This window comes from Pagrus major, chromosome 10 (genome assembly GCF_040436345.1).
Source record: "Pagrus major chromosome 10, Pma_NU_1.0".
In the NCBI taxonomy this organism is placed as follows: domain Eukaryota; kingdom Metazoa; phylum Chordata; class Actinopteri; order Spariformes; family Sparidae; genus Pagrus; species Pagrus major.
In genome coordinates, this window is record NC_133224.1 from 20,528,019 (window position 1) to 20,552,098 (window position 24,080).

General features: G+C 42.2%; 1 protein-coding gene across 2 annotated transcripts in view; it reads left to right on the forward strand.

Moving 5' to 3' along the window:
• kdm6ba (lysine (K)-specific demethylase 6B, a) overlaps positions 1–24,080 on the forward strand; it is a 100,535-nt gene that overhangs the window by 19,416 nt on the left and 57,039 nt on the right. For both annotated transcript variants that reach the window (XM_073474514.1, XM_073474515.1), the window contains one exon: positions 18,436–18,502. The gene's annotated coding sequence lies outside the window, so the exon portion shown is untranslated. The remainder of the gene's footprint in view (positions 1–18,435; positions 18,503–24,080) is intronic.

A 24,080-nucleotide genomic window follows, 5' to 3' on the forward strand; every position in this document is an offset into this window, starting at 1 on the left:
TGTGTGTGTGTGTGTGCGTGTGTGTGTAATTGATCTATTGTGCCGACGGCTGCCAGGGGAATTACTGAAGTGAGGCTTCCTACTTATGAATCAAACTCTGCTAATAGAGCATGGCTGGATTTGAGATGACATAACAAACACACACACACACACACTGTGGCCGTCCCATAGCCTCCCATCATTCATTCATAATAATCCTCACAATCAGTTATTCAGAATGAGAGATGGAGGGAGAAGAGAGATGAGTGAAAAATTGGGAGAGAGAGGGTGGCGCTCACCCGCTTCATGTGAAAACAAAGCAATTACAGGCATTATTAGTCGTGTTAGCTGTGTGTGTGTGTGTGTGTGTGTGTGTGTGTGTGTAAGAGAGAGAGAGAGCGTGCACTCGCAAAGATAAGATCAAAAGCAGGAGCCCCAGCTGGGGCTGGAGCTGGGCTCTTAGCTCTCCCACTGGTTTCATTTGGGTTATCACCATGTTCCTCTTATTGATAGTGTGTGTGTCTGTGTGTGTGTGTTTGTGTGTGTGCGCGCATGCGTGTGTGTGTGTGTGTGTGTGCATGCACATGGAAAAAGTATTCACATGACATTGATATAACAGGTTCAACTTGAAATGGAAACACAGTTATCAAAAATGATGTGGAATGACAGCATTTCAGCATGCTTCAGTAAAGGTAGATGTGTTTTCAAGAACACACACGTGCACATGGTTTCCACCTCTGTAACAATGGAAAACATTATACACTTGTTCATGGACATGCACACTCAAAAAGTTTCCTAGTGTGCACTTGTGCAGTCAGTGGGACTTGTTGGAAGAGAATAAAGCAGTCAGCCTCTGTGCAGTGGTTTAAAAATAGAAATGACACACACACACAAACACACATGGCTTGCAGCTCAGAAATAGAAGAAGCAAAAAGCATCTGAGTAGCCGAGCCCAGTCTCTTCCCCCCCTTTTTTTCTCTCTTTTTTTTCTTTTCCTCCTCTTTCTAATTTATCCTTCGCTGGCTTTTTCCTTCTCTACCTTTGCTTCCTGTACACTCAGTTTGCAACAGAAAAAACAGAGACACAGAAGAGGAGAGAGAGCAGAGACAAGGTAAGAGAGCAAGGCAGAGAGAGTGTTAAAATGAAAGTGAGCATGCGTGGGAATCAAATGTGCCAAGTTTGCATCACTGCAGGGCCACGTGCATATGTTTGGGTCACAGGCAGTGTGTGCATGTGTTTGATGTTCTTCAGTGGGTTGCTGTTTGCGTTTAAGCGGCAAAGTCTGCATATATTGAAATGTGGTAGACAGCGACAGTGAGACTTTGGATGAAGGAATTTCAGTAATCTCTCTCTCTCTGCTTCACAGGCTGTGATTCAGATAGAGACAGAAAAAAATGAAAGATATTGAGTATGAGGGTAGAGCAGGTGTCATGGTGAATAACAGAACACACTGTTCCTGCCAATATTTATCTGTTTACACAGAAAAGTTCCCTTCACTACTTGTACGCCTTTCCATCTCCTCTGGTTGTGTGTGTGTTTTTTCCATGCAGCACAGTGACAGTTTATTATCCCTCTGATCACTGCTGACTGCCCCTTCACAGAGATGGGTGACGGTGTGGAGGAGTTATGAAAAAGTAGAAATTGATGTCAGAGACGACGAGAGAAAGACTGAGGGAGGAGAAAGATGAAAGCAAAGAAGAGAGAGAGGAGTTGATTATGCAGTTTAAGATAATGCTCTCTTTGAAGAGTGAAGAGTGGGAGATAAGGAAAGAGGAAGGCAACAAAGATGAATTTTCTTTCTTTAGTCCTTCACCTGTACTCTATCTGTGTTTTCTTCCATTTTGCTCTTTTACTTGCTTTGTCTCTTGCTCTTTTATGGAGTTATTTTTAGGTCTTACTTTCTGTCTGGCTGCCTGTGAAAATGCCGAGCTATATTTTACTATAAAGGTGTAGATGACGTTTCTCCTCTTTTTCACAAATGAATCTGAAGGGAGCAACTCTAAATTCAAGTGCAGACAGATAAAACAAGGTAGAATAATTCACTCTGCCTCTGATGTGCAGCTGAGAAGGCTATCATAACATGCTGAGCTGCATGTGAATGAGACAACAAAGGAAGTAACTGCGACTGTGGAGGCGAAGTGTTTCTATGACATCTTAGTAGTCGAGAGGTTATCAAGGGCAACAATTCACCTTTTTTACGCAGCCGTCCACATTTCAAGAAACTGATGGAAACAGAATTACCTAACAGAAACTTAACAAACTTAGCAAAACTATGGATCATTCAAGCTTTCATGTACATTTGGTTTTAAAAGCAATACAGTAAGTTGTTTCTTTCCATGTAAAGAGTGTCAGTATGTCAACTTTGTCAAAGTTCATTTCTTGACCTAGGCACTTGAGAAAACAGTCTCAACACAAGCTCCATTTAGTTGTTCTGTAGCTTTTGATCATATCACCTTTAAAATATGAACATTTACAGTATCTGCTGATAAAGATCAGATGATATGACCACATGAAGTAGTCATTCATTACTGAAGGTAGGAAGTAGTCTTTACATCACCAGCATGTGATGTATGTCCAGTGAACACGTTTTCAGCCCATATTAGATGCATTTATTTAAGACAGCTGTCACAGGTTACCGTGGAACCACAATGTGTGAGTTGGCCAATTCAGATAAACTGCTAATGTACTGGCATATGTGAACGGTGACACTTTGTTGGTCTGTGTAGGGCATGAGTCTGAGTTTGTCTGTGAGATTTTGCATGCATTGTCATGGTATGGTATGGTATTGATACAAAGTCAGCTTTTCTTAGTATCTAAAATTGATTTTGAGATATAAAGCAACTGTTAGGCCAAAAATAAGTTAAGACAATGAATTAATGGCCTGTCCCTCTTTTCGTTGTGTCTGCAGCATGCAATCCACTGTTTAATGTTTTTGAATTGAAACAGCCACCATGAAGTTACTGAGGTCTGTTTTGTTATAATTTCCAACCAGAGACTTAAATATTGCCTCCAGCTACAATGATCAATCTCTCCAGTCTAAGAGGGTTGGCTGAGCATTTGAAGACAGTAGTGATCTCTGTCACACCACTGTGTTTCATTAAATGTTTAGTGTATGCTATACATGTATTTAGTCAGTTTGTGTGTGTTCCTGTATGTGTGAAAGAGAAACACAGACAATGTGAGTGTTTCTCATCACAATGTGAGAGACAGGAAGACAAAAACAAGCTTCTTGTCAAATCTAAGTTTCCTTTGCTGTTTCTTGTAATCTGTCACACTGTGACAATTTGGAGGAGACAATGGACATGTAGGTTGGACCAAAAGTTATATTATTTTTTCTTTCTTCCACTCACACATAAACAGCGCTAAATTCTAGTTAAAGGAAGTGGGTATTGTAGTTTTGAGTCACTTACAGTTGGGTTAAGATGTGTTAGAAATACAGTCGGAAGCAGCAGGTGTTTGTCAGCTTCTGCTTTGTACTACTCAGCATTTGAAAGACTTTCCATTAAGGTTGTGGGGGATTTCTGACATGTAGAAATCCAGTGTATGCACTTTGAGCTGATACATCCAAAACCTTGGTTAGTTTTTTGTGCAATATCAAATGTTTTGTGTAAAATGTCTTTGGCATTTCAACAGAAGCTTTTTTGTTCTTCTTGTTTTTTGTCTATCCCAATACTCCACTTTTTCATTCTCCATCTCTCTTTCTGTCACTGGGACATGACCTCTCGGCCAGTGACCTCATCAATAAGGGGCTCGTTTGGGGGAAGGGCAGGGTCAGGGGGGTGTGTGTGCCTCTCTATGTTTGTGTGTGCATGACCCTGACGGGGCCCCTTGCGTAGTTAGATTGAGAGAGGGGGAGACGAGCAGGAGTCTTATGGGCCCCCCATTTTCCGCCATCTTATGTTTCTGTCTATTGACTGCTGTGGCTACCCCAGATCTCATGTCCCATCGTGTGTGTGTGTGTGTGCAGTGTCTGTATTTCCTGTCCATTCTCCTCATGGCAGTCTCGCAGGTGGACAGGACAATCACTCATTCTCATCTCTCTTTCTCAGTCTATATAAATCTCTGCCTGTTTGTGTGTGTCTACTATACCTCCACCCCTCTCTCTTTCAATTTCTTCATCCTCCCCCTTCTCTCCCCCCTTCTCTCCCCCCTTCCTGTCTCTGCTCTCTCATCCTTTTATTCCATCCCACTCTCCCTGCCTTCCTCCCTTCCTTCAGTCAGGTGAGAGGGAGGTGAGAGAGGAGGAGGAGGAGGAGGAGGAGTATTAGCCTCACTGTCTGGAGCCAGTGGTAACCTTATATCTCAACAGAGACAGACAGAGAGAGGAAGGGTTGGTAGTAATTTGAGCTTTAGTGATTGTACATTCAACACAGAGGTCATTTTTTAGACACTGGATATGAGCAATCACACACATACACACACAGTCTCCTTCCCGTGCCAAAATATATGTATACATCAAACAAACACACATTGAAAAAGCATATTTTCTCCCTCCTATCAGTGATGTAATCCAAATGCAACGTCGCCGTGGCGATTGTCCTTTCTCATCCTCCGGAAACAGAGGCTCTGAAGTTCGTGGCTGATTGGCTTGTCCAAGCAGCTGGAAAATGGAGTTTAGTCAGCTCTGTGCCTGTGCCGGGCTGCTTCACGCTCTAACACACACATGCACACACAAATGTACATAATAGAGTAAATGTACTCAACACAGATAGATGAGCTGCAGGAAGGATCAGAGATGAATGAAAAGGAAATGGAGAGATTTATTAGTAGGGGGAGAAACAAATATATGCTAGCATGGCTGTTGAGGATTATATACTATAACTTGTTCTTAAAGCAAATTATACATCTTTTAAGCATTGTTTGAATGGATGAAACTATTGTTTGTCCGTTTTGGAGTTTGTTACACAGCTTTGGTAGTTACTTAAAAGTAAAGTGACTTAATTAGAAACCGGAACGGGAGACAGATACAGAGGCAAAACGGGGACTCACAGAGGTTAAAATAAACAGAAAAAGAGACAGGAAGGAAAACAGAAGGCATTGTGAAGCTCTGAGAGAGAGGCTGATATAAGGGAGGTTTGATTGGGTTTTAATCAGTCACAACAAGTGATGGTGAAAGAGCCTTCATTAATGAGTGGCCCTGGGCTGAATGCTGCAGTTGCTTTTATACTTTCAACTGAAATCTGATCTTTTCAAGGCCTCTGCTGCAGCTGTTGAACTGATCCCAGGAGAAATATTTTCTGGCTTTGATTCAGAGACTTTTGTCTTTTCACATTTTAATTGATGTATAATGTGAAGTTTAGAAAACTTGGTTTCTCAAAGTTGGCCCGGTTTGATCCCTTGAGTTGCTTAGATGTGACCTGTTGAACTCATTGGCATGATTCTTAGACACAGGAGGCATTCAGAACTGAGTTGTTCAGATCTAATGCAGCAAATGTAAACCCACCATAACATCACCCATTGGTTTGTGGACTATCTTTTTAAAGCCTCAAGATTGGGCTGTCGCCATCTTGTTTTTTTGGAGCCAGATGTGACTATATTTGGAGGAGAGGGTGGAGCTGGAGAAGATATTCTGATTGGATCCAACTGAGAACCTGAGGACACAAAACGGTAGTGACATGTCAATCATAAGGTTGCCATGTCCTAAAGCATAACCAGCTTTATTGTCAGTTTTACTCCACTTAGATCACATATCATCGAACAGTTTATTTATTTATTTCTTGGTTTGGGTTTGGCTCCTGGCACTCTGAGGCTGAACCCCTCTCAGGCCTCTCATTCTGCTCCCATTTCCAGGACTGACTGTAGGGACGACAAAGACACAACAGGTTCTGGCTGGGATAAATTACCTCGGTGCTGTATTCCCTGTAAAACTTTTCATCTGAAGACTGTGTTCAGTTCAGGTCCGGCTGTGTTTAGTGGGAGGCTGCTGAGCCCAGTCCCGTTACCCAATCAGCCAGTATTCCCCTCTGTTCTTTGTTTTTGGACTGCTGGTCAGATAAACCATGAAGCAATGTTTTGATGAGTGGGTTTCTGTTTTGTGTAAATGCATTGCATCACCAGCACAAGAGCGCATGGGTGATGCAATACATGTTTTACGCTATTCCACCGACAGTGGGTGATGGTGATAACACGCCAAGAAAAGTAGCAATAAAACAGGAAAAGGTGGGACATGAGACATTGAATGCTTGTTTACAAGAAAAAATCCAAAGGGTACAATTAACATTTTTTAATTTGGACTTTTCTGAACATTGCCAAACTTAGTAGTTAGTTATCAGCCATAATTCATAGCTTTCAATTGCGATATTCTGCTTCAGAGCCAAAAGCAATGTTTATTTTTGTCCCAGTATTTACCCCTGTGTCTGTATAACATACTCCAGGCCACTCCAGTTCAGGATAGACAGCAGACAGGTTTGTAGCCCCACAGCCGCAGCACAGTGCCAAGGTGAACGAGTCCTCACCAGGCTGAGGGGACCAGATGTGTCAAGTGGTTGAGCTTGGGGCACAATGGGCCCCCTGGGGCCCGTTGAAGTGTCTTGGGGGGGCGTGGACTTTGGTTCCCCCTAAACCCCCTGTCCGTCTCAGGCCGGGGCTTTTCCTGGGCAGCGTGGCACAGTGTGTGGCCTGGCTCTGGGCCAGAGCAGCCAGCCTGCCTGCCTCTGCCAGCCTCCCTCCCCTGAGACCAAAGACAAAGCTGGGACAAGGCCAGACACTCCACGCTCTCTGTTTATCTCTCCATCTTTCCCCTCCACTCTTTAGACTCTTTCTTTTTCTTCTCAATCATTAGGGGTGATTGTGTCCCTTTTTCCTCTTTTTTTTCACATCTTTTCCCATCTCTTTTACTTGTATACTTTCTTTCATTTTCTTTCTTTACATTTCGTTCCACCCTTCACATTCATGTTATGTTTGTCTGTCATCTCTTGGTATTGTTTATTTTACAATCTCACTATATCTACATTGCCCCTAATCTCTTGTCAATGTCCAGATTTTCTGACACATCATGCACGCACACACACACACACACACACACACACACACACACACACACATCTGCACACATATACATGCTCTTAAGCAAATTGTAACCTTTCAATACACAAACACCCAAACACACAGGTTTACAGGTATCAGCCATCCAGCTGTGGCACACACACGCATTCAGCCTCTCTTCAAGCTCCCACGCACAGATGTACTAATGCAGTTCTCCCATATAAACACGCATATAGCCCAACTCAACACATCCCCTTCCCACACCCACACATACACCACCTTCCTCTCTTTGTGGTGTGTGTGTTACAGTGTGTCTGTCATCCTGTCGCTGTGTGTGGGCCCCACATCAAACCAGCTGCCTAACCAATAAAGGCTAGTGCTAGCCACCAGGCTCCGACCGGCTAGCATGCATCACTCACTGAGGGTGTGTGAGTCTATCTGTGTGTGTGTGTGTGTGTGTGTGTGTGTGTGTGTGTGTGTGTGTGTGTGTGTGTGTGTGTGTGTGTGTGTGTGTGTGTATATATGTGCTCTATCCTGCACAACCACCCACGGTGCTGCTGCTGACAACTCTGGTCAGGTTTGATACTTTATGGAGAGATGAGTGGTTCTTTCTCCCTCAGCCTCTCTTGTCACTCTCTCTACACATTCACACACTCATTTGCAATTTTCATTTATTTGCTTTCTCTTATTAGCACTCTTTGACTTTCTCATCTCCTAATTCATCAACACTTAGATTGTTTTTTCTTCCATTTATTTACTTTTTTATTTTCATTATTCTCTATTTCTCTGTTTTCTTCTCTCTCATAACTTTCTAATTACCACACTGTCTGTCACTCTGCTGGTCTCGTAATGACTCCGAACCACAAACGTCACACCTCACATGAAAGAACAATGTGCACACACTCACAAGCCAGGATGTATACATATTACCCTAGTGCACACATACCCACAGTTTACTCACACATCAAATTACCTTATTCCCTCTCTTTTCAAGAATCTGAAGAATTTCTTTTTTACTTTCCTTCTCTACTTTGTGAAGTATGCTTCAAACAATATGCTTATTTGATGGTTAAACAGTGTCTGAAAACCCCCTCTCTGAGATGTTTCTGGCCTTAAAAATGGGGAAGGACTGCGTCTGACAATACCAAGGGTTTTGTTAAACTAACAGTTCAACAAACATACTATACTTACAGTACTTCATGCAATGATTTGTCAGCTGATGAGAGAGAGAGGAACGTAAGCAGGATTCTGTTTTTTTTTTCATTTTAACAAAACTATCTTCACTTTTTGATGTAGAACCAAGTGCTACACCATGAAAGCTTTTCAGAAGAAAATGCCCAAATAGGCCCGCCTTTATCCCAATTAGAACATTTATCACATTTCACCCCTTTCAGTGACTGCAGGCTTTTCATCCCTCCAAGTCTGGCCGTTTTGAACAACAATAAGCAGTTTAGCCTTCAGACATGTTTAGACGACATGCCATTACTTAATTTCTATCATACCCCAATGCTTACTGTTATTCTGGTGGTTCTACTCCAATTGGAGTATGTAAAATATTATGTAAAAGTAAAAGAGACACACTTATAGGTGGAGGTGAAAGTAGAAGTGGATGAAAAATTTAGGAATTATTTTTAAGATGCTGGAAACTGGTAACCATTTAGCTAAGTCTGTCTGACATAGTGACCTTAGTGGATGTATGAGTAATACTCACTCATGTTCAGTAACACGTATAAACACATGGTCACATTCACCAAAACACAAATGGGAGCATCACAATCATAGCAAACCAAGATGCCAGTAAAAGCTGAAATTCACAAGAAAACTGTATGTGCTCACAGCTATGCCAAATATGGTGTGTCAAAATTTATCTGGGAAGTTGATTGGTAAATAGTAATGGATGTTTACTACAGTTTGGAAACTATTTTATCATCTGCCTATGTTCTCTCCTCCAAATAAGTTACTATTTTGTATAAAATCTGTATAATCATTTGACTGCTTTGTTTCTTGTGCTGTTGAGAAAAAACAGTCTGATCAACCTTGTGTTTGTTATCTCGAGTAGTTTATGAATTTAGACTTTGCAGATACTTGAACTTATTAGTTGTTGAGGTTGTTGTACTTGATTAAACATATATGCATGTGTGATCTTAGTTCAGTGTTCAGCAGTGTCAAAATAAAAATATATCAACTAGTGCATGGATCTTTGAGCTCAGATTATGTTATTACATGTTATTATTATTACGTATTCCAAAATGTAATTCCATGTAGAGGTTGTATAGTATAGCACACTAGACACCAGCCATACATACTGGACATAACTCAGTCTAACTTGGACATTGGCCAGTTTCTTGGTGCAAGATACAGTTCACAATATGGCTGAGGATCAGTACTTAACACATCAACGCATAGAACTACAGCTTCACGGTGTACGTGTGTGAAATTACATGAAAGTTGAAATGGATTGAATTATATGGTTCTGTATTAAAGTCTTCGACTGGATTCTTTAAGGCTAATGTAGCGCATCACATTACATGATTCTGAGATTTTCTCTCTCTTTGCTGTCACTGACTCCAGATTACTTTGTCCCCTCAGGTCATTCTTTCTCTACAAAGCTGACTGAGGCAGGGCTGGTTTGGGATCAGTTTTTAAGTTACTTTAAAGACAAACGAGATATTGACTACAGGGCAGATAACGACTCTCATTCTATTTCTCCATCTTTTCTTCTTTTTCTGTACTTCGCTGAAGGGCATGCTGACCTGTTAAGGACTGATAGTTCTGTGTGCATGTCTATGTGTATGCACGTGCTTTACTGGAGAAAGAAGTGTGTGTACAGGGGAGGTAATCTTTTTAATTCTATGCAGTGTTTGAAGTTTTCCTTTGGTCGGCTCCAAACTTTAACATCAAACGCTCAGGTCACCCACCCTCCCTTCATCTCTGCGTCTTCCTCCTCCCATCCCACCCCTCCTCTCTCTCTCCCTGTCTGTGATCTGGTGAGACTAGCACGGGAGGGTCCTGCAGATAAAGTGGGGGTAAGTAAGATTAGACATACTGACGCCCTTGCACACACACACACACACACACACACAAACAGCGGAGACAAGAGAGGGCACAGCCAATTAACAGTGTTTGTGCAATAAGTTGGGACAATGACTCTCTGGAGCTGTATGCATCTAAAACAATGTGTGTGTGAACAGCTGGTACAGCCAGTTGTTTCATCATCACCCTGTAACCATGTTTGACACACAGGGCTATTTTTACCCCAGAGTCAGACCCGCAACCCGCTAGATGACTCACAAGTCACTACGAGCCAAACACACTCTCACACACACACAACTTGAGGATTTCCACTGAGATGCACGTGGTGGTGAAAAAGTCACACCCTTGTCCACTGCCCAAGTAACAAAGATAGATGTTTGCCTCTGTTGCTACAGTTTCTTGTTGTGTTTTTGTGTGTGTCACGTGCCTCTCAGGGAGACACTGAACAGCTGCATGTGGTTTGTGTTTGTGTATCTGACAGTGCCCCCCACCCCCCCCCACCCCTTCTCTCTCGTCTGGACTCACGGTGAGCCCTCCTCCTCATTCACCAGCTATCAAAGCAACTGACCAAATGACAAACACACACACATGCGCACACAAACGCAAACACACACACACACACACACACACACACACACACACACACACAAGGCCACATTCACTACACACATACTACTTCTTTTGTGTCTTGGTCTAAGAGGAGCCAGATGCGAAGTAGCACATTCACATGCTTGTGTTCCCCAAACTGGTGTCTGTGTGTCTTTTTTACATTTTATGTGTGTGTCTGTTCCTTTGTGTTTGTAGGCTTTCTTTGTTCATATACGTTTCTGTACTTGTTGGCCTGCAGTATTCCAGCATACTGTACATGATCATGAGTAAAGTTCTGTGTTTGTGTGCTGTGTGTCTCCTGGTTACAGGGTTCGTTGTTTTGTCTCGACCTCCAGTCTTTTCTCTTTTGGCATGCTGACTCAGCTGATCTGGAGCATTTAATAGGGTGTGTGTTGCAGATCCGGCAGCGTTTAATAGGGTCTGTGTGTTTTCTGGGCTCAGATTCATGGCACAGTCAGCCAACAAGTTTCTGAACACCGTGTGTGTACGTGTGTGTGTGTGTGTGTGCATGTGTGTGTGGCTTGTGTGTGTACTGTGATACCATTTAACACGAGTCATTACAGTATATGTGTTGGCAGAGGTGTTGTAGAAAAGTATTTACTGTATATGTGGTCTTTCTATAGGTGGAGTGAAGGGTTACGTATCTGTGCATGTGTGTGCGTGTATGTGTGTGAGCAATAATGTATTGACCTTGTCTCTCATTGCCAGTTCCCAGAAGGTTGATGAATAAATAAAGGCGTGACGCCTCCCCAGCGAGGCTGTGTCTGCTGCTAGCAAGACAGAATGACACCACACATAGACACGCGGGCACAGACACACACACACACACACACACACACACACACACACACAAAGCTATCTCCAAGTCTGTTTGCAGGGCTATATTTGCGCAATGGAATAATGTTGGTTTCCTGCAATACTCTGATCCAGAATTCTACCTTTTCTGTGCTTCTGCATTTATGTACATTTTTAGATGTGTGTGTGCGTGCGTGTGTGTGGCAAACTAGCCAACTGCCCAGGTCTCTGCCCTATCTTGGTGGCCCCTTCGCTTAGAGCTTGTTTTATGTTCCATAGCCTACTTGGCTTTGTTTCCAAACTGCAGCCAAGGCTCCTGATGCAGATTTTAGTTCAGAGTTTAACACTGTGCAATCTCTGTAATGCTCGTGAAGAAACTCATAACTCAAGATCTGACCTGTGCAGGCTGTGTATTTAGTTTTTCTTTTCTTTTTTTCATGGTTTTCAGTGAAGTAGAAAACATATCGTGCTCAGCAGTCGCACATTTGCATCACCGATCAGGCAGCTGGCAACGATCGGACACTGACATGGAAGCCACTGAAAATGTTATGTTGGCAATTTTTTAAAATATCTTTTACTTCAGCGACTTCCAAACTTGGCACTGACTGAACGATGTTTGAGTGCTGCTTATACAGAGATGGATTGGAAAAAGTATTAACAAGGCAGCGTCCTTAACTCCAACATGCATCATAGCATTGTGCCTAACAAGGGGCAAAAATTAGCCTGTCCACCTGGGTGTTGTTCTTTCAATCACAGCCGATCAGAGCTGGAGCCGATAAACACTCACAACTACTGCAGGGTCATTTGACGTGGGAGTAAATGCCAATTGTACGCATCCACATCAAAGACAAAAAGCCAGATGTTAGTGGGTCTTAGTGGGTTTTTGTTCCGTGTGAAAGGGGTAAAAGACAGTCTGTTTAAGTACTGTTCAGTCTGTCTCTCTGTGATATGCACACACACACAGAAGTGTGGTGGGAGTGGTCAGCAAGATGAAGTGCCAAACCACTGCTGAGGTCATGAGGGTTAGAGCTCTGTGGGGTCAAAGATCAGTCCAGACAGTCAGGCCTCTGCACGTGCCCAGAGCAGGTGTCCTAGCAACCAGGCCAGGCAGCAGGAGGTGAAGTTTACTAATGCACACCGTAATAAATAAATGTAAGCTGTAAGAGACTTCTCTCACACACACAAATTTAGAACTTCTTTGCAACACACGCTGCAGCACATTGAACACAGTTGTGGGATTTTCCTCCTCAGTGTGATTTAGTGCTTTTGCGTCATTTGGTCGCCCCCACCCACTAAATTTTCATTGCATTCCATCCTCTAATTAGCACAACAAAAAGCATCATTGGCAGAACAACATCACCCACTGTATATTCATATTGCCATGTGAAACCAAGTGACAAAACTGCACATTTGGCAGCAACTTTCCCTGAAATTGTCCAAAAACAAAACAAACGCGTCTTTATTAAACTTTTAGCAGAGTTATGTCTTTACTCAGTGACTCACTGACTCAGTGCCTGATCTAAAACATCTCACTGCGTAGCCGTAATTTGTGTGATGGAAAGTCCGGTCATTGACTGGTCATGTTTAGTTTTTTTTTGTGCCTGTGTCTGCATTATATCACTCAAGACCTGGGCCATGAGTAAAGACACTGCCACAGCTCTCATTAAGACCACTATAACTCATAATAATGGCTGTCATGAACTGAGTAAGCTGGAATCTTATTAGGAAGCATAAATCACAAGGTGGAAGGTTACTCTTGTCTCTTACGTATTTATAACTCCTATTCATATCCCATAATTAAATTACGTACATCCCAACAAAGACATTTACTCTGTTGTACTTCATCCAGTTTGGGCATTTATCTACAGCGTTACTGTCGCATGAATCACACGAAAATGAAAAGTTTTACAATGACTTTCCTCCTAGAGTGTCTTGTAATTACTCTTGACAGTTATAAGAAGTGTTAAGGTTGTTTATATTTTTCAGGTGCACCTCAGTTGTTACATCTCTGCTCGAAGTGTGTATTTTCTTTGACACTTTATTTTTCTTTGGGGAACTTGCACATGGTATTCATAAAGGGACGTTTTTTTTCTAATTTAAAGAGAAAGTTACCACTTGTAGTACATAGCAAGTGGACAACTTTGATGTGGGCTCACAGGTTTGAGGTCACTTTGATTTAAGTAAGCAATAAATTCCTTCATGACCTGTCTATGTCCCTCTCAGATACACACACACACACACACACACACACACACAAATAATGACTTGTCCCTTTTGAGGTCAGGGTTGCAGACATCAAAGCCAAGCAGACAGCCAAGTTGGTAGCCAATTTCAGACATGCATTTTACTCTGTAGATGTGCTGGCAATTTTACATGGCCACATCATGTTTGAGGCAGTTTTATGCAAGAGTCGCCCTGGCAATCCTACCAGGACCTGTTAGCATTTCAGTAACTCCGCTACAGGGCTCAAGTTAGAATCGAATGCACTTTCAAAAGGGCTACAGCACAAACAGGGTTATATACACACATCAGAGAAAGATATTGTATGCATATCAGTTCCAACAAGACAACACTTTGATGACTTAATTATCATTTCTAATGCACAGGAAAATTAGATTAGTTAAATAAACAATAAAACATCACTAATGAGCCAGTTTTAAATTGCAGAGACGTTCCCTTGCAGTGCAAGGAAGAGGAGGTTTTGACAATGGCTTCAACTGATGTTGAAAATGATGTTTGGTAGCATTGCATAGCATCAAGTTTCAAAATTTCTCTTTTAGTCCAGACCATTGTTTTAAATTGTTAAAACCACACAAGGAGTATTTTTAGTATTTGTGCCTTGCTAGTGGGATTTGAGATTTGAATTTCACCTTCACTGTACTTGCAGCTAGACTTGTGGTCTGTCATGTCTTGCTCTCTCTTTCCCCCTAATGCACACGTACCGATTCACTTTGTCAGCAGTATATTGTCTCTCCCATCTTTTCTTCATTGATTAGTTAAGCAGTAGAATGTGGGAATAGTCACACTTCCTGAATCCCAATTCCCACACAGCCTCAATAGCACACCCAGACAACCAGACCTGTACAGACGGACACACAGAGACAATAGAAGTGGAAAGTGATAGAACTACAAATTCACATTTTGTACAATGTCTAATTTGTCTAATACAGTAATTCTAATAATAAATAGGAAAAGGTACATAGTGAAGTGGGAAGAGGAAAAAGAATCCAGTAAGAGCCAGTAAGACATAATGACGACTAAAGAGACGGTGCAGATTGGAGAAGAGACAAAGAGAGAAAAAGGTGACAGAGAGATGAGAGCATATGGATGGGGGAGGGAGAGAGGAGGAAGAGAGAGAGAACTAATTAAAGAAAGTAGAATTTTAGTTGGGTGTTGAATCCATGAGGAGTAATGGTCCCAGGTGTGTGAGATGAGGAGAAACAGAGGAGAAGAGGGAAGGGGAAGGAAACTAGGTCCCCATACGCCATATGTTCTCCAGCTTCCCCTCTTTCTTCTCACTCTCTTTCATTCCCTTTCATTTCAGGCTCTGCACTGGCTCACTGAGAAAAGCTGATCTTGGATTGCTTTTCTTCTCCGTACACATCTCCCTCACCGTTCTGTCTATTTCGGTGTACTGCAGGTTAAGTAAGGTGACAGCGGGATCGAGTGGGCAGTGGTGTGGAGACAACGTTTGCGTGGTTGTTTGCATATGCCTTTGTGTACGAGGCTCAATAGCTTCCATGATTTGTCCTCACAATCTGAGGTGGTTTATGGGGGATTTCTATTTGCTGGTACCTCTGTTGATATGGATTTTAGTATTTGTCTTGCACATTCTGATTTTTTTATTGTTTAACTTGTCCTTTGTTCACATTACTTCTTGTTTGGAAGTAGATTTGTCTGTGTGCATTGGGTAAGACTGCTGCTCTGCCAAAGTACAGCAGGTTTGGTCACTAAGTTTTATTGGAGTGCCACTTTGCAGGTTGTACAGACATCTGAGTACAGTACATGTCCACGTATACTAGTGTTTCATTCCTTGACCACAGTACAGGAACACACCACAAGTTTAAAATGACATGTCATCTAAAAATAGCAGCTAAACTCACTCACCCTTTCCTCAATGCAGTCCCACTCTGGCGGGATAACCACCCCCCTCATCACGGATCTCTCCACCCCTCATGAAATGCAAGCTGCTCCCACTGTACATTCCACGCAGAGGAATGAGCCAACTCCCCTGAAAATTAGAGAGCAGGGGCTAGTCATTGTTTTCTGCCAAACAAAGGCAGTTAGCAAACAGGAGCGGAGCAGTTTCCAACCGGTGGTTAGTTAGGCTTACCGGCCGGGGGCCTTGAGGGAAGCTGCTGTGTCACCAGGTTGGGAGTGCCTCAAGGCTCAGTCCCGGGGCCCTTCTTTGGTCTCTTTTTTCCCCTCTCTGTTGTGACTGTGTGCATGTGTGTCTGTACGTCTGCCCATGTGTGGGCCCTCAGGCTGTTGTCAGGCAGATCACGGGAGCTGTTGTGAGTTAGCCTGGCTGTCTGTGTCTACCTACATGCCTCTGTTCCCTAAAGAAGGAGAAAGAAAGGAGGAGAAGGAAAAGAGGGAGACAGAGGATGGGAGAAGGGGGGTTACAATAGAGGGATGGAGCTAGCGCATTCCTCGACGTGCACAAAACATGTCCGCAGGGGGAATTGCAAGCCCAGCAAGATTCACAGACATCCAACTTCTTAAAACAAGACTCCCCTCTTCTCCCCCTCCCCATCCTAGTCCTCCACCTCCCCCTCCTCATGGCCCTGGAGTGGTTTAAGCAAAGGGATAATCTGTGGAGGAATTCCAAAAAGCAGGAATCCAGGGATTATTCAAAGAGGAAAATGGTAGATGATGGAATATTTAAGGGTTTACCTGAAATGATTGCTTAGGTTTTAGGCTTAGGGGTTTGAATTTGTGACAGCATGACCAATTTTTGTTCACAATTAAGGTGAAAAATATTTACTAAACAATACAACATCAGCCTCAACAGGATGTGCTACCTCCTCTCTGAGACATTTATGCCAAGATTCATAATTTGCATCCTGATCCACAATCGCACGTTTTTAATACTTTTGTTATATTCCAGGCATTTGTTGTCTACCAATCATATTGGCAGTTTTAAGCTTTTACAATAAGTCTCCAGCCTTTATTTTTAACTAGTTGAAAGTCAAGTAACACTAGCATCTAGTCTAGCATGTAGTCATGTGCATTACATTACTTGTTGATTTCAAACGTACCTTGAAACAGATATTGAAGTGAGTATTCTGTTGTTCAGTACATTTCTCTAAAGGTGTCAGTTGATGCTAATTTGTCTTAACTAAGGCAAACTTAGATCAAACAAACTAGCTTTTATTCTAGCTAAAATCATATATTTGAGCTTTTTGTTGCATTTCATTTTTGCATTTTAAAGTATGTTGTAGCCGTCTATGACAGCAATATTTCTACAGTCCTTCTGGACTTTACTTGACCCCCTGTAGGCCCAAAAACCTAGTGGTGTTCTGTATATGGCTACAATAAATATAGGCTGGCAGCAGCATGGTGTTTAAAATGCTGTTACACTATCTGTGTACGGCTGTGTTATTGTAAACAAGCTGCATCTTTGGGGCTGAGCTCCTTCTGTCCTACTTAACTGGTCGATAAACAGGCTTTAGCTTTAATTATGGTGATGTCTGATATTGCGCCTTCTTACATCATGCTGGTATCTTGTTTATGTGTTTTGTCTGGCCTTGTGTTATTTGTGCGGGTCTGTTAAGATTTTTTCCAAGCCTGCGTGTGTGTGTGTGTTTTTTATGTCTAAGGATATAATAACAGTGGGTGTACAACTTGTCAGGTAGCTGTAATCATTATCACTCTGCGTGATTGGTCAGTACATTGGGTTCTGTTTGCCTTAGTATCTGTGTGTCTATTTTCATATGTACATTGAGAATTACATCAGGTCCTGTGTATTCTTCAACCGCCTCTGCACATTTTCTGCTATATTGTCTTCTTGTCTTTGTAGTTAATATTTTGTCTGTCTGCGTGTTTAAATTTGCAACTGTGCTTGTGCTATATGTTCAATCAAGGTCACTCGTTTAAAGCACTTTGTTCTTTTCAAGTGCTTCCATGACCAAATTTCACAGCAAATTTGTTGCATTGTGGTCATTTGAATTTTGAGCATTCATATTTCTTATCATGATATTATCATGAGAGCCATTTTGCTTTGATATCAGTCATAGTATTTTTGGGGTGTATGGCAGAAAAATGCACTTGGTAAACACTGTAGTCCTCTATGATACACTCCATAAAGAAAGGTGTTTTTTGAGTTTGGCAGGTAAAAATTGATTGACCGGCACAGAGCCCTGACCCTGTCCAACACCCTTTGGATGAACTGGAACGCCAGGTGTAAGAATGGCCTTGTCGAATGGGAGCAAATCCCTGCAGCTAGGGCTCAAAATCTTGTGGAAAGCCTTCCCAGGGGAACGGAGGCTGTTGTAGCAGCAAATTTGTGAATCATGTTTTTTTAATGAGATGTACAACAATCTCATATGGGCAGTTGTAGACAGTAACTAAATACATTAACTTAAGTACAGTTTTGAGGTACCTTACTTGAGTGTTTCAAAATTCATGCTCAATATTTGACTCCATTAATTTGACAAATAAACTTGTTACTTTTCAGCTCAAGATTTCACTTGAAAAATATTATAAACTTGATTAATTAATCCAGTGGTTTGCAACCTTTCTGTCTCTTGACCTCTTTTAAGCAATGTGTAGTTGAAGCCCGTTGTTGTATTTTACCAGACCCCTCAGCTCAGAACTTAACTGTATAGTATATAAAGTAGTTCAAAACAGCTACATGCTTTTGACCAATTGGCAAATGTGCAAATCTGTGCAAGGGAATGTAATGCAATAGATGTGGCAGGCTATTCACTTCAGCATAGCACAACTCCCGACAATATATTTGCCAGTGTCATTGATAAATGTGGTATTTATGTGTTTATGATTTCTTATATCGGTGGTGTGCATGTTTTTCAGGTACAGCCAATATCTGGCCCACCCAGTTACAGTCAGCACACACCCAGACTGTGCTCAGCAGTGGCAGGTAAGAGAAACAAGCGTGTGTGTGTGTGTGTGTGTGTGTGTGTGTATTTCTACCCTAATAGATTATCGATGCACTGCTGGGTTGGTTGGCTACAGCAGACAGTGGAAATGGGCCTGGACTCCCCTGAGGAAACAAGATATCTCCAACACACACACACACACACACACACACACACTCAGAGCGAACACACACATACAGTAGCTACAAACACAGGCACAATGTGACTTCATAGAAAGAAAGCTCTCAGGCGCAAGACTTTAAAGCACATTTTGCACGCTAACACACACACACACACACTTGCGTACAATTAGACACACCACACACCTGCTGGGTCTTTAGAGGAAGCTGAGCTCCATTCTGCCTGTATCTGAAGATGAAAGGAGGAATGGAAGAGAGACAGGCAGGAGGTAGAGGAGGAGGAGGAGGAGGAGGAGGGATTAGAGGAGAGGAGGAAGAGGATGTGGAGGAGGAAACAGGCAGAGAGGTAGGGGACAAAGAAAGAGAGCAGATATAGAGGAAGAGGAGGAGCAGGGATGAAGAGTGATAGCCAACTCTGCATGCTCACACCTCTCCTCTCTTCTTCTCTCCCTCTCTCCTTTGTGAACAGATGGGTGGAGGTATCAGATTGTGATGAAAGCCAAAGCAGAAAGAAACGAGACAGACAGACAGACAGACAAACACACTCATACATATAGTACATACACACCAGCAGTCACACATGGCTGCACAAACACACACTCACTTCAGCAGAAGGATGCAATACAGTGCATGCCTTTTTGCGCTCTGTCTCCTCATTCTCCTCTATCATATTTACATATATTATGATCACACTGTTTGTGTGTGTGTGAGTGTGTGTTGTGTAATGACCATGGACTAGTCCAGTCAGACGGGTTCTGGAATCTGATTCCCACAGTGAAAGCACTGTACACAGACAGTGCACCAAATCTGAATCAGGAGTGAGTGAAGTTGATGATTTTTTTCCCGGACAGAGAGGGAGGGAGAGGCTCCAGGCACATGATGAATCAGATGAACGGCGGGAAGAAAGAGATAAGGCGGGAGGAAGAAAGAGGAGGATGAGAGGAAAAGAAAAAAGAAGGCATCAAACTTGCGAGCCCCGTGGGTCTTTGCTTGCAAAGGGTTGGAGGGCAAATGGAGGCATGGTGGAGAATTCAAATGTCTCGGTGTCAGCGGGTTCACCAGCAATCTGTGCTGAATCCATTGCACATCACAACATACAGTTCTGCTTGAGCTTGAAACTGATGAAATCTTTGTCATGTGGTTATGCACGGGGGACTTGTCTGTGTTGGCAACTGCAAATGACATAGAAAAGGTAACAGTTGACATTTAAGAAGTGCACACAGCACATTCATTTATATCAAACTACAGAACATGATTGCTCTATGCCAGTAGATAACAAAGGCATCAGATGGTTGGAAAAAATAAAAAAATAATGAAATATATGATTGTAAATCACAGAATGTACAGTTGTGGATGTAGGTAATGGATCAAAGTAGTTTACCAAAGGTCAGGTAAGTAGTTTAGTTTGGATGCTATCATGTGACAATCGATCACAACATATGAGATGACTTTTTAATCTAATACCCCTTTAACACTGGATGAAAAAAGCCATTAACCCCCAATTATATCTGGCTTTGTCTTGAATGGGAAAGGATACAATTGGCATTCATTCCCAGGTCAAATGACTCTGAAGTAGTCACAGGTATATTTTGGCTCCAGCTCCGGCTGTGATGTAAACATGACAATTGGGCAAACACACTAATTTTCGCCCCTTTTTTTTGGCCGATGCCTGACACGCAATGAAGTACATAAATTGTTTTCAGTCTGTCTCTGTTAAAGCAGCGATCAAAAATTGTTGAAAACATCATTCCTGATCTCCATGCTGCTTTCTTCCTTTCCCTGTTTGCCAGTATGTTCCTAAAATTGTACTTGACACACCAGGGGGAAAAAAGGCAAGCTTGTCTCCTGGCCATGCAAAATGAGTCAGTCATCTATTTTTAGCAGATTGCCCTGCGCATGTGCAAATGTTTGCATACAAATTGTATCACTGAATTGATTGTTTTGTTTGCATGGTGATTTCTCACCCATGACAGCAGTATTTCTTGACTGCAAATAGGATGAAACTGCAGCATGAGTGTTCAGTTTAAGGCTGAAGCATATCAATAGCACTTGCAAAGTTGCAGATTTTCTTAAAAGGCTGTTGCAGTTTGGGTAAATTAAGCTTATTTGTCAAAGAAGGTGCTAATTTCTCCCACAGTGTAGCAAGTCATAGGATGGATGTTGAAAATGTGTACAGTCTGAGCTCTGCGCTCCCAGTCAAATAAGTTTAGTTTGATTGAAGTTTTTTCTGGCCAGGCCACCCTCTCTCTCAAATCTAGTTATGTTTACATCCAGCTGTCAAGGGAATTTTATGCAAACTTTTTAAACATTGCAAAAAAGTAAAAATGCAAATGAGGTGTTTTCCATCGCTCAGTTTGAAGTGAATAAAAATAGACTTACTTAATGTCACAACTGAACATCCACCAGGAAGCTGGAAAGAGTTTTTCAACAACTGATGAGTAATCGGTTTTCTTGGACATGATTTCATCCATCAGATCATTACCATCTTTCAGAACCTCCAAACCACCAAAACTGAACTATTAATGCAATAGTTTGACATTTTTGGAAAAACACGTATACACTCTTTGCCAAGAGCAAATTAGAAGATCAATTCATATCTGTCCAGTAAATATAAGGCTAAAGTCAGCCCACTGCTTAGCAATGAATGGAAGCCAACCAACAGAGACTTCAGGAAGTTACTGCTTTAGATAAGATTATAGGATGCGCCTAATACACCCGTTTTCCCCAAAATATTTGTTAAATGCCCAATTTCTTGTTGTTTATCCACAGAGAGGTTTATGTGTATCCTCACAAAGAAGGATGTTATGGGTAACCCTATCAAATCATCATATAAAAGCAAGAAAATGTCAAGAACATGCACGTTCATTGCCAGCCCTCTTCTGACACATTTGCATTTACGCATACTTATTAGATACATTCATCACGGACCAAAAAAGTGCTTCAAGTCAGCATGTAAGTTTTTGCAGTAATTGATGGAATACGGCTGTCTCCAGTCAGCTTCTTAATTTCAACAGATCAACCTCTCTTTTTCTCCCCATCTCTCTCGAGTAAGACTTGCTGAAGTGAGGAATCAACAGCAGAAGGAGAGGGAAAGATATCTGATGGAGGGAGAGAAGGGGGGGTGGGGTTGTCGGGAGAGATGGTGCCTAAACCAGTGTTAATTGAACACAGCTGTACGTCGTTAAACATTAATTGGCAATTAATCAGCTCACACCCATAACCCCCCTCCCCCAGTTGGATGTAACTTGAATATATCTTTAAAAAGGGAGAGAGAGTGGGGAATAAAGTAAATTATTCACAGTAGCACAAGGAAGGCCTGTTGTAGCTCAGCCTCCCTCTCCCTCTCTTACTCTACTTTTTCTCTCCTCCATCTTCTCCCATTTTCTCTCCCTCTCTGTGCCCCATTCAGCCCATTAATCTAGTTTTCTGCCTTTATCTCCGCTTCCTTCCCCTCATCCGTCTGTAGTTCATCCAGAGATGCAGAGAGAGGGAGTGAAAGAGAGATGTCACAACACGGAGGAAGTGCCAGAGGGGAGAGGAGGGATGGAGGAGGAGGAAGCAGAATCCTTGATGCTCCTGCATGAAGGGAATCATGAGGAACAGTGTGTGTGATTACATCCACACTTTAGTCGGCTAATTTTGAAAATGCTGTTAATGTGAAAATTACAACCATTCACGCAAGGTCTTTTGTAAAGACCTTCATTCTAAGTAATAGGAAAGCTGCTTAAATACTTACTCTTGTTCTATAGTACATTACAACCAACAATCAGTGAACGGACACAGCCCGGTTACTCTGCTAAGTTTCATCTGGTTTACACCTCAGCTCTGACTCCTTCTGTTCTATATGGCCAACTATATACTATTTATACTGTACCAGGAATACTATTTTAATATACCCTAGCATAAATGCTAGCCCCAACCATGTACTAGCTGGGTTTACTTCTTCCTTTCACCAAAGGTCAGGTTTTGATCAAACAAACTTGGTCGTACCAAGTGCTGTCCGATCACAGCTGACAAAAATATTAATAGCTATTACCAACAGCCACTTTTGTTGGCTGGGTGAGAAGCCTGTCATCATACAGTTGGGTGACACGCGGTAATTGTTTAAATGGGGATAATAGCGCAGACTTTTGGACAGTCTTTCTTTAAAGGCATCCATTGTGTTTGTATTCAGTTGTACAGGTGAAAATTGACAGAAAAAGTTGTGCAAAGAATGAAGAAAATAGAGCTTGACCACCTGACCAATCACTGCGTGAAATGTGCATGGTGCTGAGATGTCAGTTTAAAAAAAAAAGGAATCCAATGTCAAAAAGTTGTGCAGATAGAGAGCCAAACCTAAGAGAGAGTAAAGGTGTCTTTTTTAAATTTAGCCAGCTAGTGTGGATGTACTTTCAGAGCAACCTGTGAATGCTGTTGAGGTTTATATCCAGCATATGTGGCCACAGGCACTTCATGTTCCCAGTGTTTGAAGACATACTGTGTGTGTAGTGTGTGTGCAGTAAACCCTTTCTGTCCTGCAGAACCAGTGTGTCGGGCTGTGCTGCTGGCTCTTATATAACACTACTGATTACAGCAACAAGGATAACCTGCAGTGCACTCGCTGACACACATTCTTTTTCTCCCGCCTTCACTCGATCTGTCGCTATCTCTTCATCCCGGCTTGCACTTGTTTCCTCTCCCCTGAATCTCAGCTATTTCCATTTCGCTCAATTAAATGCTCTCTTAGATGCTTTGTTTCCTTCTGTCTCTTTTCATTATCCGTCACTACTTCCTCTCTCTTCGCTCTTTTTATCGGTGTCACTTTGGCTGCATCCCAAAATTCCCAGCCTCTCTCTGCTTCCACCTCTTTTTTCTCTCTTTTTCACTGTCCTCTCTATCAGTCGCCATCTATCTGCCCTCGCCATCTATGTCTCTCTTTCCCTCCCTCTCTCTCCGTCTGGGCTCCAGCTCAAATATTACAAATGCTATTGCATACTGGCTAGGGGCCAAATCAGCAAGGCGATAAATCAATACAGCGGGAGAATTATGTAACGTGCCACCATATTGACTGGCCTTCTCTCCTCCTCCTTCACCCTCCCTGGGTGGTTTCCTCCTCCGCTCTTTGCTCTCTGTCACTGACTCACCTTGTTTAATTTCCCCTTTGTTCGCTTTATGCCCTCATTTAACAAGATAAATTGTTTTTATTTACAGCCTCGGCTTTGGGGTTAGTTTTGGAGTGAAGGCATGTTCTTTACACTGACATGCAGCTCCATACAACTGCTGTCAGCAAACAATTATCACCTGTTGGATGTGATAGGGGAATAATTGCCTGATAGTGAGAAAACATCTTTGTGTAAATGTGATAAAATATGATAAGATGTTAAACCTGAGAGGTTTGGTTGGTGCTCCGCGTGTACGCTGGTTCATTTGTTATTTTGTTGTGCTTGATTACAGAACATTC